The following is a 16830-nucleotide window of genomic DNA, read 5'->3' on the forward strand; positions in this document are numbered from 1 at the left end:
AAACGAGAAACATAAACTCATAGACACAGACAATAGTTTAGTGGTTACCAGAGGGTAAGGGGGGTGGGTGGTAGGGAGATGAGGGTAAAGGGGATCAAATATATGGTGATGGAAGGAGAACTGACTCTGGGTGGTGAACACACAATGGGATTTATAGACGATATAATACAGAATTGTACACCTGAAATCTATGTAATTTCACTAACAATAGTCACCCCAATAAATTAAAAAAAATGAAAACTAGAAAACAAAGATGTGCATCCCACAGACTGCCAGCCTCGTGCTGCCCGCATTTCCCTGCTTGGAACAATGTTTCTGTTTCCTCCGGGTTCCTTGTTGTCTTTACCCTCTGCTCCGGCTAAGGTGCCGGCCACTGGCATCCTGTTGCGTGGCTTCTCCCTTGATTACCATAAACTTTCCTTGTGACTGTGGAATTGTGGGAAGGCATTTTCCCACATTTAAAGTAATTCGAAAAAGCAGGAAGAAAGGAGGAGAGGCATTTTAGGGGCGAGTCTTCCTGAACCACCCATTATGAGATAAGCGGTTCCTTCCAAGGGGAACCAGAAGCACGCCCCCAACCGCCCAGGCCTTCATCATGGACACACAGCTCCCTTCAGACACTTACATGTAGCTGGAAAGCATTGTCCACACCCGCCCTCCTATCCCTGCACTTTACATGACAGAAAAGGGAGTGAGTTCAGGCAGCAGCTTCATCTAGTGTGCTTTTGAGTCCTGCTGCTTCCTTGAAGACACATGCTAAGCTTGTCAGAGTCATCTGCCCGTTTCAGCCATTCTTGTTTGAGGCACTGGGGGAGCAGCACCCTCTCTGAACAGCCATACCAGGTTTCTACCAAGTATCCCTCCTGCTTCCTCAAGGTCTGGGGCATCAGCGGGGCTGTACTGTCATACGACCAAAGGTTCCTTAGCATGCAGGTTAGCACCGCGACCCTAAGCATCAGAAACCTTTGCAGCCAAGCAGCCAGCAGGGTGGGTCCCACCTGGTTGCAAATTATGTCGCCATTTTTAGTGGGAGCGAGGGAGGTGGGGAGCTTTGTAAAAGCCTTGGGATGGGTTAAAGTTGAGTGTAGAAGGAGCTGGAATCTGCAAATGTCAGGGAATTCAGGAAGAGAGGCATGGGAAAGGAAATGGGATGAAAAGGTGCCAGGAAAAGTTGCGTCATCCTTTGGCTTTTCCCTGGTGGCCAAAAGGTAAGTTTCTCCTTTCAGGTCAGTTGCAGCACTGTGGGCACATTGCTGCCAGGTTTTACTGATGAAGTCGGGATGTGGTTAGTACTGGGAGACCGTGATTTTCAGGGAAGGATTGTTGGGAGGTCTTGCCAACTGCACTGACTGTGCGAAGGGCTCCATTCGTGAGTGTCTTTCTCCCTGGGTCAGTATGCCCACAATAAAGTTTAACGTGGAGCCACTGGAGTCTTTTCTATGGGCAGCCGGAGTTCTAGCATAATACTATGTGTGGTGTACGCATAACAGTAGGAATAGAGGAGCTGGAATGAAATACAGAAATGTTTTTATTCAACTTACATGCTGCTTCGTGTTGTTTATTTCATACATATCTATTCAACTACTGCCGTGTGTGGCTACTGTTCTGTACTGGGATGCAACTTGCAAGACGCATGAAGTCCTTGCCTTCATGGAGTTTATATTCTGGTATTTTGTCCCAAACTGAAATGCACATAGTCAACATTAATATGACTGGTCTTATCTGCTGCTCAAACTTTCCCAGAAAAACCAAACAAAATCAGTTTAGCTACAGATTGGAGCCGCCAGAAGCCAGATGTGGCCATGGGAAGAATATCTGTGAGAGCTTGTCATCTGGCTCCAGCTGTGCAACCTACGTCTGGTAGGAAGCCATGAGCTGTGCCTGCCAACTGGTGGCCAGACAGCCGCGCAGGCTTAAACAATTAGCGGGGTCCCTCGCCCACGGCGGGATTCGCTGTGTGTGTCCTAGGATTACCACTGCTGTCCACACCAGAAGCTCTGTGGTCCTGGGCAGACCACGCCCAGAAGGGAACAAAAACCCAGCCCCCTGAGAATCTAGGCAAAGCCTTGTTATCCTGGACCACTGGAGAGGGATTCAAGGGAGGTGGAAAACCATTGTCAGCAAGAAAACAGACGTCAGCCAGGCCTGGCCCTGCCCCCACCCACTGCCCACCTTGTGAGTCTTCACTCTGACTGAGAAGGTTTGCCTGATACAGAATCCTGCCCCTGGCACGCCCTGCAGAAAAGCCAAGAGTAGAGTTGTCCTGTGAGGATATCTTTTTCCAGTTATTTTTATTAATTGTTGGAACCATTTATGATGGCCTATACTGATTTTATCGAAACAGATTTCCATTAAAAGCTTTAATTCCCACCTTTGAAAGCAATTGGATACCTACAGATGTGCCCTAACTTTTCAAATATCTATTATATCTGCCTGCCCAAATAAGTACATAAACAAATAAAATGCTTCAGCTCTGTCAGCATTTGGAAGATTTTTTATAAACTAGAGTTTCTGGTTAAATGGACCAGGCAGGCTCTGCTAGCATGTGGGGAAATAATGATTTTCATCATCCATTGTCCGGCAAGTTCCTGACACCACAGTAGTTGCTCAGTAAATGTTTGTAGAATGAGCCAAAGAAGGAAAATTCAATGAGCATGCTGACTTTCAAGGATGGTGATTAAAAATGAGTGCAGTTATTTCCAATACATGGGGGAAACAACCCACAATTTAGAGCAAAAAGGAAAAAAGTAAAGGTTTAATTGGAATAATTTTAGGATCTTTTTTAAAAACGTCCACATCTAGTATCTGCGTATAACAGAAAACACAGGGAGGTATAGATTAAGGTTTTGAAGGGGGGTTTCTCTTGAGCCTAAATAGATATATCCATGTGGGGAAATCTTCCCTTATCACAGTGAAATTCTTAGTGGTTTTTCAAAGAAGTCCTACTCCAACAATGACAACAAAATTGTTGAAGGGAGAAAAAAAATTAAGGTACTAGTTTATGTGTAAAAATTCACTCTTGCATTCTGAGTGCATTGTGTAAATTTGCAATGCAGGAAACATAAGTGAAGCCATTTGGTTTTGTGGCCTTGGTGTGGGCTGACTCAGGGGGTGGGGGCAGAGTTGAGGCATTGATATAGTACGAGGAGGCCAGGCCAGATGGTTGTATCACACATCTTTTGTGTTCTTGTTTGCTTCTTAAAGCAGTTGCAGAATTTTGCCCTCGGCAATATTTTCTTCATGCTTGTATGTTCTGCTATGAATTTACTTTTGTCAGAGTACTTTGAAAGAAAAGCCTTGCTCTAATTTTTTTTTTTACTTACGTTATAAACTTGTGAAGTCAACAGTGTGTTCATAAAAATATTTTTTAAATGTTAAGTATGTTAGTAAATAGTGGGTGGATCAGCTTTTCTTTTTTCTTAGCACAGTGATTTCTACCATATTTTATGTCAATTCACAGAAAGATTTTTATAATATGAATGTGGGGTGGATGGATGGAGATGATAGATAGATAGATAGATAGATAGATAGATAGATAGATAGATGATAGATAGATAGATAGATGATAGAACAGATACGTCGTTATTCCAATAGTAATGAGGCTTATCTGATTAGAAATTTTAACTTTTTCTATTACTTTTAACAGGTTCTCAGGTTGTGGTTTCCCTGTTGTGTTTTATCAGCATGTCTGAGTTGGTGCTATTTAAGTGAGAGTGGTTTGGGGCAGGTTGCTGGGTTTTGCCTATGTGTTTGGTTGGCATTTATTATAACTGTTTATCACACCACCATTGAAATTTATGTTTATTTTCTACTAAAAGCAAATTATATTTTGCGATCACCAGTGGCAAGGGGATATTTAAGATATTTTAACTGCATATAAGGGATGATATTTTATCACTGAATGCTTTTAATAAGGAATTGCTTTGGAGCTTTTTTTTCCCCAACATGATGGAATGCTTCAGAATAATTTAATGTCCTTTTCACAGTCCCAGTTTATCTCTTTTTTTCTTTGCTCAAACAAGAGAAGGGCACAAATGTGGGATCCTTGGGCAAGGGTTTATTCTCCTGTTGTGCATAGATTTCTAGTTTTAGTTGGAACCTTCAGTCCCTGATGAGAAAACAGGAAACTTACAGTCCTAACCTTATTGAAATCTCTGCCTGGTTTAGTCACAAGTCTGAGGCAACTCCTTCCAATAATGAAGCCATTGTACGCATCATATCTGATCAGTTCTTGAAATGTTTTAGTAAGTCTATCTTACAACATTATAAGAAGATAATCAGCAGACTTAGAAGGTCCCCATCTGGACTGTAGAGTTCTTTTACTGAAAGATGTTTTGCCTTTTTGAGATAGCTCTCGCGTTTCATCATCTGTTCCGCGGAGATGAAGTGCATATGAAAAGTCAGTGACTCTGAATCCATCTGTTGTTATTATTTTCCACTGATAATTGGCTTGAACAATGAAATGTCTGTGTCTGCAGCCTTTGAAACTGTACACCCTGTTTATTTTCTGGAGGTCTCACTGCCACTACTCCCTCCCCCCCATTTTTTCCCTCTCCATACTCTCTCAAGCTTACAGCGAGTGGCGTTCTGTGAGGATGACTTCTTTGACTCTGCATCAGTACGTGTCACTCAGCAGCTAAAGCTTGCATAGGGATTTTTGTCACAGCCCCTGTGTCTGTGCCGTTTGCTCCAGGATCCAGCACTCTGGCAGCAGGAGCTTAGCTGGGTCACAATGCATGGGTCCCTTACCTGGACTGTCGTCTTTGTTTCACTGTCCTCATTAAAATATTAATTTAGAGTACAGTATCTAATACCTATGGAATCAGATACGACCTATAATTGTATAATATATTTGGCTGCATCCCGGTCTGCACGACACAGAGCATTAATATTGGATTCCACTAACAGCACGTCCATTAGCTTGCTCCACCACTATGAGATACCCACGAGCTGGGCAGCATAACTACCCACCAGAACTGCCAAAACAGTCATTAGAAGCTCCGTGGGGATGGCCACAGGCCTTTTCTGGTGATATACTCATGAAATTTTATTCTATGGTTTATTTGCCTCAAGCTTAGATCACTGTCTTCTATGAAAGTGGTTATCTAACACGTTCTTTGGAAGGTCGTTTCAAGACAAAATAGTGAACAGAGTAGGAGTCTTTAGTTTCTGTGGGAACCCCTTAGAGAATCTGTGTTTTCTTCTTTGGGGCTTTAGGAATCTTTTCATTTTGTTTCTCTTGTCTCCATGGTATGCCATAATATGTGTTTGAAATGGACTTTTTGTTGTTTTGTTTGTAATTTTTTTAAACTTTTCAGTAAAATTGTTTTGCTTGTGTGGCAGAAAGAGTCATTAAACAGTGTTGTATTAATAAAATAAAGCTCGCTTTTGAGCTAGAAAGCCACCTTATTTCCCTTGGCTAGCTGGCATAATCGCAGCGCCCTCTCTGAGGCCCTGAAGGATATGTGACCCGCCCAGCTTGGTCCAAGGAACAATTAGACACATCCTATGGAGCAGCAGAGCCAAGTTTGCCCCCGAAGTACCAGGTGACATTAGAGGGAAGTAGGTGAACACAATCTTATTTGTGTTTCAATCAAAATCATTCAGTACTGCAAAAGTTATGAAAAAGAATTAGTTGCCAGGAGCGGCGTGTAGCTGGAACATGCAGGAAGCGGTTAGTTGGGGTGAGTGTGAGTCGACTCCCACACCAAGTAAAGGCACTAGTGAGTTCCTCGTGCCTGCGTGTGTCCCCTCTTGCTGCGATTGTCAGTGCTAAGGACAAATTACACTGAGGTATGGCACATTTTCTGCCGAAATGGAGAAAATTGTTGACTGTAATTATGTTATTTAATTGAAATTATAAGTGGTTAGGCCACTCAGTTAAAAGCATCCTTTCTAATATATGGGTAATGTTTTTAAATGAATGGTCATGGATTGATGACATTTGAAAGGCAGGCATTTGGGATGTATTTTTGGACGACTCAAATTATTTTCCTTAAATTATTAGTGAACTAAGGAATGTAAAGTGGCATTTTTTTTTGGTTTATTCTCTTTAATTAGAAATGCATGTGTGGATATTTTATGTGTGTGTATATACACATGTACATGCGTGTACACAGATGTATGTGTGTACATTTTTATATGTGTATAAAATAGATCTTTCTGTAGGCTCACAAGGATCAGTTTATAATGTGTAAAGCAGAAAACGAGGTATATGCTTGACCTTGAATTGTGGCTGAAAATGTGATTGTTTAAAACTCTCACTGAATGTTTGCAATCTTAAATGCAAACTACAGTAAAACTCTCTGTGTCTCATTCCGATGTGTCTCATGCCAAGTTCTTCTAGGAGTAGCTGGAGATACAACAATAGCACCGTATCCCCTCCCTGTACCACCTCCCCACCAGCCAGTTCTTAATTACTAATGAATGCAGTTCCTTTTAATTGTTAGTATAGCAACAAAACCTTTAACTGTCTCCTGTTTAGTCCTTGTCCCCTGGAACCAGCGGTGTCTCCTGTCAGAGAGAGGGCAGGTAGAAGACACAGCGGGCGTCTGATTGAGCCAGTTATTCATTTGCTGAGTGTTTGTGTTTATGCAAAGGGGCCTCTTCCTGCATATTTAATCTAGAGTAAGGCAGTGGCTTTTGTTGTGTTTAGCCCACATACCTTCAGTCCTTCCTCACCCAGCCGCCAGCCCGGGAGCCCTGAGCCCGCAGGCTTACCAAGCGCCTGGAGTTTCTCCCTCACAAACTCTCAACTTTCTTCCTTGGGTGAAAATTGCCTCTGCGGCCCCAAAGCTTTCCTTCCTCACCATGAACGGGTAAGTGCATTGGAAGCCAAGGCTGATACTTTTGTTTCATTTTACAAATGTTGAGAGGCTACTTTGCTGCTCTTCTGGGCGCCTCCTGACAGCGGTCCTGGTTCCTGGACTGTTGTCATTTGCTGGCTCCGTTGAAATAGACAAGTACAGGTGCCTTTTAGGAAATGTGTCTGAATTTTCAACTGGCAGGGAGAAGCACTTGGGGCTGGGTGGGGGGGCAGTAGGGGAGAGAGAAAAAGAAAGAGAGAGAACAGCTTTATTATTCTTTGTCCTAACAAATCCCGTTTTGTAACTATCCTGGAGATAATGCTGCCATTGTTTGCTAAAAGGCTTCAAACAGTGTGCAAGAGTGAACTGTAAGAGAGCAGGGCAACTCTGCTGCTGCATTGTCTATACCCAGGCCAGGGTCCTCCCGCAGGTCTGTGCCGGAACGGGAAGGGTTGTCTTCAGTGGAAATGGAATCGTCTCTTCATTGATATTAATAGCACACTGGAGATGTGGCCGGTGATGGTCAGGGAGGCGTTCTGGAGGGAAGGGAATCTGATCTTGCTGGGGGGAGATGACAGCCTGCATAATGGCATCCTGATTTAACTGTTTGTTCTAGGAATTGTCATCGTGAGCTGTTTGTTTTACTATGTGGGGTCTTGCTATTTTTTGTTCCAGTGCCGTCTTTAGAAATCACCACATTCAGTGTCTAATCCAGTGTTTTTAAAAAAGTCAATTTGAAAAAAAAGACTCAGAAATCGATGCAGTGTCCACTTCTTTCATTCTGGGGTGTGTTGGTAGAATTCTGCATTCTTTTAGAGTGTTTTAATTTCAAAAATGAAATGCCAGAATTCGGAAGGACGAGTCATCCAGGAAGATATGTCCTCTGTGAAGATATTTCGGGGACTATGAATTGTGTCCAAGGTCTAAAAGGAGGCTTCATTACCAGTTAACTGTTGCCTCTGTTTGAGTTACTCTTTTCAACAGAAGAGTGTGCTGTTCCCTCGCAGGTTGGAAAGTGAGAATTTAAATAAAATTTTATCAACCTTATTAAAATATATAGGGACTTCGTCTTCTTGGGTACAAATCAGTCTAGAGACTTAGAAGCATTTATTAACAGTGAGGCTGCTGAAGGTTTTTAATAATAAAATTACAAATACCCTATCTAATTGTAAGTATATGACTTTTATACTCAGTTTTTAAGGGGAAAATACTTTTTTTTTAATGAGGAAAAGTAACTCCGTCAGAGCACCTTCTGTGATTAGCGCTATTGTATTCTTAAATTTTGATTGATAGAGATAATAGTTTTCACTTAAAAATACAGACAGGTACTTTAACTTTCCATGACAATAGCTATTTGCATTTCTTTTATCTTTTTGTTTAACATTTGTGGGGGTTGGGATGGATTTGATTATTAACTCTTATTGCACACTAAAGGTAAATTTAAAACAAAGGCTTTGTTAGCGCTTCAGAGAGAAAATAGCATATATTGTTTGTAGGTTTCAACGTTTAAACGCTGTTACAGGATACCTATAAAATATTTTCACATGGCCATGACCAGGGCTTTACTATTCTGTAAGTTAAGAGAGAGTGTTTTTTTCCAAGTGAAGTAAGCCAGTGTGGGGTTGCTTGGGGGCTGCAGCCTGAAGGATTGCACTGGCACACCTCTGCTGGGCTTGCCTGGACCATGTGGCTTGCTCTAGTTACAGTATTTTAGATTTTTCTTACTAGATGGACCCCGAAGTTAGGTCCTATGATTTGGTGAGGGTCCCAGAGACTAAGGAGGAAGAAGCAAAATGTTCTTGCTGCAATGGAAGTGGGTGTTGGGGAACGATGGATTCAAAGTGGCAGATTTCTTTGATTGAGAGAGATCAGAGAAACACTCTAACTGGGGACCAGCAAACCTGGGTGATGTCCAGGGTCGCCTCTGGCCCCACTGGCTGGAGCTGCACGATTTCCTTTTATCCCTGTTGTGTTCTCCCTGCTTCTCTCTTTTCTTCTTTTCTCTTTTCCTTCCCTTTCTTTTTCCTTTTTCATTTTGTAAACCTGACTCAAAATGTAGCCAATTTGGAAATTATTAGAAGCATAGAAAAAACAGATTGGGATTGATTTCTGAGTGGATTTTCTTGTTTTGAGGGCAGAGAGTGAAGTGACCCTTGTATTAGACTGTTTGAGCTAGTCAAATTTGTGTTGATATGCTTCTGTTTTTCTAAGAAATCTGATAAACCAGACATAAAAGCCCACGAGGTAAGATTCACTAGTTAAAGAGACAGCAGTCTCTTGGAAATTGGCCCGTTTAGACCTTCTGTTTTCTCAAATGAAGGGCATGTCATTTGATTGGAGTGTTTGGAAGTATGGGAAGTTTGAACCTTGTTTCTGCACTTCAAGAGAAGGGATTCTCCAGCCAGAGAGGAGCTACTAAACTGCCACCTACTCCCTGCGCCAGGAGCTGGCTCTCACTGTTCTTGCAAGCCCAGTGGCACTGATGGCCAGTAGGTTCTCAGACAACATTTGTTGGACTGAAGGTTGAAATGAAATATGTTGGCCATCCTTCAGAGTCACCTTTGTACAGTTGTATAAAATGAAATATAATGCAGAATTCCTGATGGAAATAATTTCTTTTAGCGGCCATGAAAAAAAAGGGGGAAATACTTTTAATGGGAAGAATAGAGTCTATATTGTTCATTTGCCGTCGTGTGAGATGAAATCACACCTCTGCGTTTACCTGCATGTCCGTTCCAGGTAGGCCGTACCGGCTCGCACTATGTGTTTATCACACACATTAAATTATGAGCAAATATACACATAGAAAGTGTGACATTGAGACACTAGGTGGGCTCCAGAGTAAAATTCCTAGTAGAGTGGGGGTTTGGGGAGGTACAAGAAGTGGAAGGTACATTAAGTTCCATGACCTGAGGTCAAAGCTGTAAGTTAAGGACTTTATCAAGGTCCTTAAGGCCATCCCATATCCTCACTTGAGTAACACTGTTGCAAACAGTTGGGAAGAGGCCACACAGGGACCGATTCTAGTGGTCACAGCATCTAACTGTGGAGAGAGCAGCATAAAGGAAAGTCAGTCATTTCTATTTACAATATCCCTGCCTCACTTTTAAAACCAAAACCCAACAGGAAACTTAAGAAAGAAAGAAAAGGGGGGAAAAAAATTAAATGCATATGCTGACAGCACTTTTTTTTCTTTTTAAAGGAAGGCAAGTGAGCTGCAAGAGAATAGTTTTCATTTATCTTCTTTTTTAACTTGCATAATCATTTATTTTTAGCTTTGGCACTTGTGCTGCCAATAAGCATTCAGGTAAATAGTTGATATATTTGATAAGTAAAAGTGTTTAAAAAAGTAGCCAATACGTTTTGGAAGCAGAAGTTTTATACTTTGGAACAAATGAAGTGCAGATTTTTCTCCTAGTTGTTGATTTCTAATTTTTCTAGGCTAGTGTGGATGCAAATCAGGCCCCAGTATTATGCCTTAATTTTCTTGTCTGTGATATGGACACAGTTCACTTAATTTAATGATTGAACTATTAATCATTTCTCAGCAAAGCTAGAAAAATATTTTTTAGATTACTAACATATACTAAAAACTAAAGTCAACAGAAATAAATTAATGAGTTGTCAAATGTGCAGATGCATTAAAATTTATATAACTCCAAAATGGAGGAAAATGTGGTTTGAATCCTACTGCTAGTTTTTTATGTTTAAGTAAAAATTAAGTGTAGCCTATTTTGTATTGATTAATTATAAATTGGAGGGTCAGTTGTATCATTCTGTTATGATTGATTCCCTCCCCGGCAGGGAAAAATTCCACTTGTAAACTCTGTGAGGGTGAACCAGCTTATATTTTTGCTCTTTCGTGACAAACATGCCTTTGCTCTTTCGTGACAAACATGCCGTACTAGGCACAGAGAGGTGGAAGAACAGGCCCAGTGCTTACCTGAAGATGTTCTGCAGGTTTGAATACAGTGCAAGAGATAACTTTGTTCCAAATAGGCATTTTCAGCAGTTTTCTTTTTAATTAAATATTAATAAGGTCCAGTTGTTTGCCAGGCCTATAAGATAGCAATCTCATCTGCATTGCAAAGTCTAATATCATAGATCTGACTGCCAAACATGCAAAAATAGATGCAGCTCAATAGATAACACGAAAATTAGTTTACAGTACACTCACTGGAGAACATCTCAAGTAAAACGGAGGGAGAAAGGGTGTTCTTGCCTTCAGTGGAGTAGGGTCTGCCAGAGTTCACTTACTTTCCACTAAGGTTGGATGAGTGGGGAGATGGAAATTTCAGGGGTGGAAGATGATTGCTGTGCCTTGTACCTCATGAGCTCCTATGATCTGTGTGGAGCAGGGCTGCTTTGCAGACCTCCACCTTAACCTGCAGGACGTGGCCGTCGCTGCTGTTTCCTTACCACCTTTTGCCCTCTAACATTTCTCACCACTGGAGAAACCAACCCTGGGGACACAAATCAGCAGTAAAGCGCACGATTTTCATTTTCAATTTGAATTGTTTTGTGTAAAAACAAAAAGATTTTGGGCAGATTGCAAAATAGTAATTTTAAACCCCAGAGCTAGGGTTTTCCCCCACCCAAATAGTGAACATTTAGGGTGAAAACCTCCAATTTCCTCTTAGAGTAAACATGAAAATTACGATTTCACTCAGAGCCTGCATTTCTTTCCAATCTTCATGGCAAGAATCTGCATACACTTGCTTGTGGAAATGTCATAAATTGGCCTCAGATCAATTCCTCAAAGATAGTACACACCAAAGTGCCACTTTCAAATTTGTAGCCCTAGTAAAAATAAGATTTAACTCTTTTCAGTGATGTATGCCTTTCCACATTAAGGGCTGAAGGCAGAGGGATAAGCAGGGATATATTCTGTATAAAATTAAAACGACTTAATTACATATTGTTCTGAAGAATGAGCAAAAGGACATGACCATTTTAGTAAAATGATGATATAATTTCACCATCTTAAAAAAATTATATGAGCATTTGGTCAATTGATGTGGAATGAATCCTGTACTCTGTGGGTAACTTGATCTAAATTAATAAACAAATGTTTTTCTTTTCACTTGTGCCATATGTTGATCCCAGTTGCATGGACGGAAAGAGGCAGCTTGTAACGTTTCTTAAAGGACTGCACACTGATTTGCATACGGGCGTGTACAGATGCAGTAGTAGATGTGGGATAAAGCATGTTCCGTCCTTTCTTTGTGTTGGAAGGCTTGATTTCAATCGTTTATTTCATCTGACACGAACCATTTTTATTTAACTTAGTTGATCTGGTAGATATATGCTAAGTGGAAAACATTCTGTGAACAGCTTTCACCAACTGATTAACTCTCACGCCTCCCCAAACTGAAAATTGTGGTGCTTTTATTCATTTTGAAAGGTCCAGAGTGGCTTAAAGCATCTTGTCTACAAGAACTAACACTCTTCCGAAGGGGAAAAAAATAAGCCTCTGCTTTAACGAAATCAGAGAAGTTGTGGATGTTAACCAAACAGAGACAAGTTCACGTAGCTGCCTGGTTTCCAGAAACAAAAGCCTATGACTCATGCATTATTCCACGTGAGAATAAATTGATAGACAACCAGATGAGAAAATTTCATACTTAAAATTTGATATGTTTCACCTCTACTTTTTCCACCTAAGTTGTTTTTGTTGTCTTGAACAGCTCAAAGGCATGTGGTCGGGAGAAAGTGGAGGTCTTGGAACTTGTTTGTATTAACTCTGAAATGACTTGCCATTAAACATAATTGAGTCCTTTTGTTTTTCTTGCATGTGTCCCAGGCACATAGGTGGTTGTTACTTTCTCTTGACATTCAGATTTTGATGTTCTCTTTTGTTTTCAGGGTAAGAAGTGACCTTTTGAGGTGACTATAACTGAAGATTGCTTTACAGAAGCCAAAAAAGGTAAATGCAGATATGGTTAGTGGGATTATACCTAGGGCTGGATTTCGCCGTTTAGGCATCTTAACTCTGTTCTCTTCCGATCTATATATTTATCGAATGTATGTGTATTTATTAAGTATGTATGCAGCATGTTTTAGGAGGTCTTTAAAAAAAGACTGCCCTTACGAAACGGCCCACAGAGTCACATGTTCCCCCAAATATCAAACTTTTCCTCTCTTTGTTGAAGCTCAACTTTTCTTTTTGGTGGGGGTGGGGGGTGGTTGTTGACTTGGTAGGTTTAAAGTTGGAAAGGAATGTTCACATCACAAAAGTGGTGATTTCATAAAATTAACTTGCTGTGAACAAGATTAACGCCTGTCAGTGCTCTGAGCTGACGTGGTGTCATCCGATTGATGCTCATCTGGCCGCTTTATAATCACCTTCTTCCAGAAATTAACAGTCAGGCGCCATAGCAACATGCCACACTGATGTAACTGCTGAGCAGCGTGGGGCATGTCCCTGTGATGTCAGCGCTCCACTGCCTTGTTCCCTTGACCTTGCTTGAAAATCAAATGAGTACTTGATTTTAAAATTAGAAGTTCTCAGAAACAGTAATGTAGCTTGATGAATTAAAGCTAAATTAAATTTGCTCCAATTCACTTTTGGGAGGGGGGACAAAAAAGCACTCTGGTTAAAATAGTTATGGATGCTACATATTTTCTTGATTCCAGAAGTATCTCTCTTGTGAGGGCAGGAGTCATTTTACAGTAGTTAATCTTGCAGGTCATTTTAACATCTTATGTTTCTCAAGTAGCAGCTTCATTTTATTTTTGAATTTGTGCTAATAATAGTTCCATTTAATTTAGTAGATTTTTGTCTATTTTAAAACAGGTTACCAGCTGGCCTGGTTGCACGAAGGCTTTGCTCAGATCTTACTAAATTAAAGTTTGTGAATTTGTAAGATACAGACTACTTACCCTTTAGTTGAACAAGGTATTTTTTGTGTTTGTGTGTGTGGAACTTTCCTCATGTAAAGATTCTTAGATCACTTTTGTTTTTAATTTCACCCAGGGTTTGGGGTTCTGGAACACATTAGAAAGGTGTGGATTTGTTTTTATACTTGTGTTTTGGCACACTTGATTTGGGCCAAAAAATTCAACTTGCCCTATTTTACCATCTTTGTTATTTAAATTAGACCTTTACGAGACGCACTTGATTGTCCTGCAAAGAGGACAGTCTTTTTCAGATGTTTCAGCATGGAAAGGGGTGATCCTAGCTAGTATTTGGGGTTATCATGTTATAGCATGACTGTTAGCAACACACTTCTTTTTGCTGAGACTTAGTTTTCTAATTTGAAAAATGAAGGCCTAGTCTATTCCAAGGATCTGTAAACTTTGTAAAGGACCACACAGTAAATATTCTCGGTTTTGTGGGCCATTCCGTCTCTGCCACAGCTCCCCTGCTCAGCTCTCAGGTGTGTCTCCTGGTTTCTGTAAGATCTCAATCCAAGATATTCCTTGCGCAAAGCCAGGCCAGGTGTTTCACTCCTCCCGTGCTGTTTGCATAGGGTTCTAGTGAAGCAAAAAATTAGGCTTAAACAAAGCTGAAAAAGTAGTTGAACAGATGAAATATTCAGCTTGAGAGTTGTGTTATCCCTATGACTCCAAATAAGGCTTCATTAGTAGGTTTTCCTTGGAATTATCTGTAAGCATGAATGATTTTTCTTTTGACTTGATGTCTTTCTAATGTCCATACTTACACCCATGACCTGAGAATGGTCATGATCGAGTTCGTGCAATGCTGTTGTTCCCAATTCTGTAATGTTGTTCAAAGTTTAAAATGTCGTGAGTCAAGGGCAAATCTGGTTAAAAAGGAAAAGTTTCCAGAATTTGTCATCAGTGGAGAAAAAAATGCTTTCTTTATAATTACTGTCAAGGGCCTGATGTATTATATTATATAATATCCTGAAAATAAGGAACCCCATCTCAAATTTCAGGAACAGAGAAATTCTGCCCTTCTGATGCCTCCTTTTATGACACAAAGGAAGCTGAATAACAAATTCCCATAATTTTTATTTTTGACTTGACTGCTAGGAAGCTCAGAGTAAGAGTTTTTACTCGATCTGTGCAGTTTTCTCAACTTCAACTTTTTGTTGTTGATACATTTTTAAATAAATTTTATTTTTTCTACCCCCAGTTAACAAAAATTTTATTATTTAACTTTTTTCTTCCACACTATCAATTCCATCTGTGTTTTGTTTTTTTGTTTTTTTTTAAACCTTGGAGACATTCTTTTTTTTAAAAGATTTTTTTGTTTTGTTTTATTTTTATTGGGGCAGGGGAACAGGACACTATTGAGGAACAGTGTGTACTTCCAGGACTTTTTTCCAAGTCAAGTTGTTGTCCTTTCAATCTTAGTTGTGGAGGGTGCAGCTCAACTCCAGGTCTAGTTGCCATTGCTAGTTGCAGGGGGCGCAGCCCACCGGCAACCTTGTGGTTGAGAGCCCACGCTCCAACCAACTGAGCCATCCGGGAGCCAGCTCAGCTCAAGGTGCCGTGTTCAATCTTAGTTGCAGGGGGCAGAGCCCTTGCGGGACTCAAGGAGTTGAACCGGCAACCTTGTGGTTGAGAGCCCACTGGCCCATGTGGGAATCGAACCGGCAGCCTTTGGAGTTAGAAGCATGGAGCTCCAACCGCCTGAGCCACCGGGCCGGCCCCCTCCATCTGTATTTTGACTGTCACTAAAAAACATTTTTTTAAAGAAACAAGGTATATATTCAAATAAATAATAAATTACATGTAGTATTTTATCTTTTAGCAAGCTCAAATATCTTTGAAAAACTAGTCCTTTTATATCCTTATCTCTTGCACATAAGGGAAAAAAGGTTTATTAAAAATATGAAATCTAAATAAAGATACATAAAATGGATAGAATGGGTTAGTGTTTCTTTCCAGTGAATAAACTTGAAACAGAAACAAGATTGTGTTGTCCAGTGATGGTTAAAAAACCAGCAGTATCTTCCATACCATGAGAAGGATGTAGATTTCAGATGCCAGGAGCCTCCCAGTAAATGCCATGCCCAAATTTGAAACCTGGGAATCATTAACACTCAGCGTAACACTCCATGTAAATATGTCTACACTGGCATTATGGGAACAACTGGCATGCGCATTGAAGTGGTCAGGCAAATTCAGAAAACCAGATGAAACCGTTTTCCAAATATAGATTCAAAGGTCTGAAAAATCATCAATAACAGTCATCATCCTTGGTAGTGATACAACCATTTTCTTCCAAGTAGGTCTGAGCACTTTACAAAATGGGTCTGGTTGCCAGCATTCCTAAGAGCTGGCCGGCAGTTACTATACGCTGCACTTTACAGACTGGGAAAGTGGTCCCATAGATGATTAGTAACTAACCCGCGGTCATCCAGACTGTTAAGACTACAGGTAAAAGACCAGCTTGCTCTGGTCTCAGTTAATAGTGATGTCATTCCATCGTGGCTTCGTTACTTTGGCGATTTCATAAAAGCTTATAGATCAGTTTCTCCTTGCTTCCCCCCACCATTGGCAATTGACCCACATGCATTTTTGCTTAAAATTCAAATCCAATTTGTGAAATTCATCATCTTGTATTCAGTTCTGAATGGCATGGGAAGTCGATGATAGTTATCGTGACCATGTAGATTATAATTATTAGATGGTTATTTTTAAACATCAGGCATCTTCAAGCTTCACATTTTATGTCAAGGTTCGGTTTATTGTTTTCTTTTTAATATTCAAATTATTTATGTGAAAGTTAATTTAAAAGAATGTATAATCACTGCAATTTTTCTCCCATCTCCAATTTGAGGTATTTTTGTTACATCAAGAAGTCAGAGTTATAATGCGTCCTTATAGATTCCACTCATTGTGTCTTACATATTTCAAATTATTTCTTGTTACAAAGAAAAGCTAAAAATGGCTATTCAGTCATTTAAAATATACTCATTGGTTGGTTCTTTGGAAAGTGTGTATTTATGTGTTATAAATATTTTCTTAATGAGAACAATATTCTGAGTCGAATCCATTCAAAATGGCCTCTCTGTGGCATTTAGATTTGAATTATGTGACTACTGATTCA

The 16830-nt window shown here is 40.3% G+C and overlaps 1 protein-coding gene across 6 annotated transcripts in view; it reads left to right on the forward strand.

Annotated features, from left to right (window-relative positions):
• FOXP1 (forkhead box P1) overlaps positions 1–16830 on the forward strand; it is a 578556-nt gene that overhangs the window by 247183 nt on the left and 314543 nt on the right. For 5 of the 6 annotated variants that reach the window (XM_081071680.1, XM_081071679.1, XM_081071678.1 and 2 more), the window contains one exon: positions 12672–12732. The gene's annotated coding sequence lies outside the window, so the exon portion shown is untranslated. Of the gene's footprint in view, positions 1–6745; positions 6819–12671; positions 12733–16830 lie in introns of those variants that run through there. The other variant, XM_081071681.1, reaches the window with a different exon arrangement.

Source organism: Rhinolophus hipposideros, assembly GCF_964194185.1.
Source record: "Rhinolophus hipposideros genome assembly, chromosome: 14".
Lineage (NCBI taxonomy): Eukaryota > Metazoa > Chordata > Mammalia > Chiroptera > Rhinolophidae > Rhinolophus > Rhinolophus hipposideros.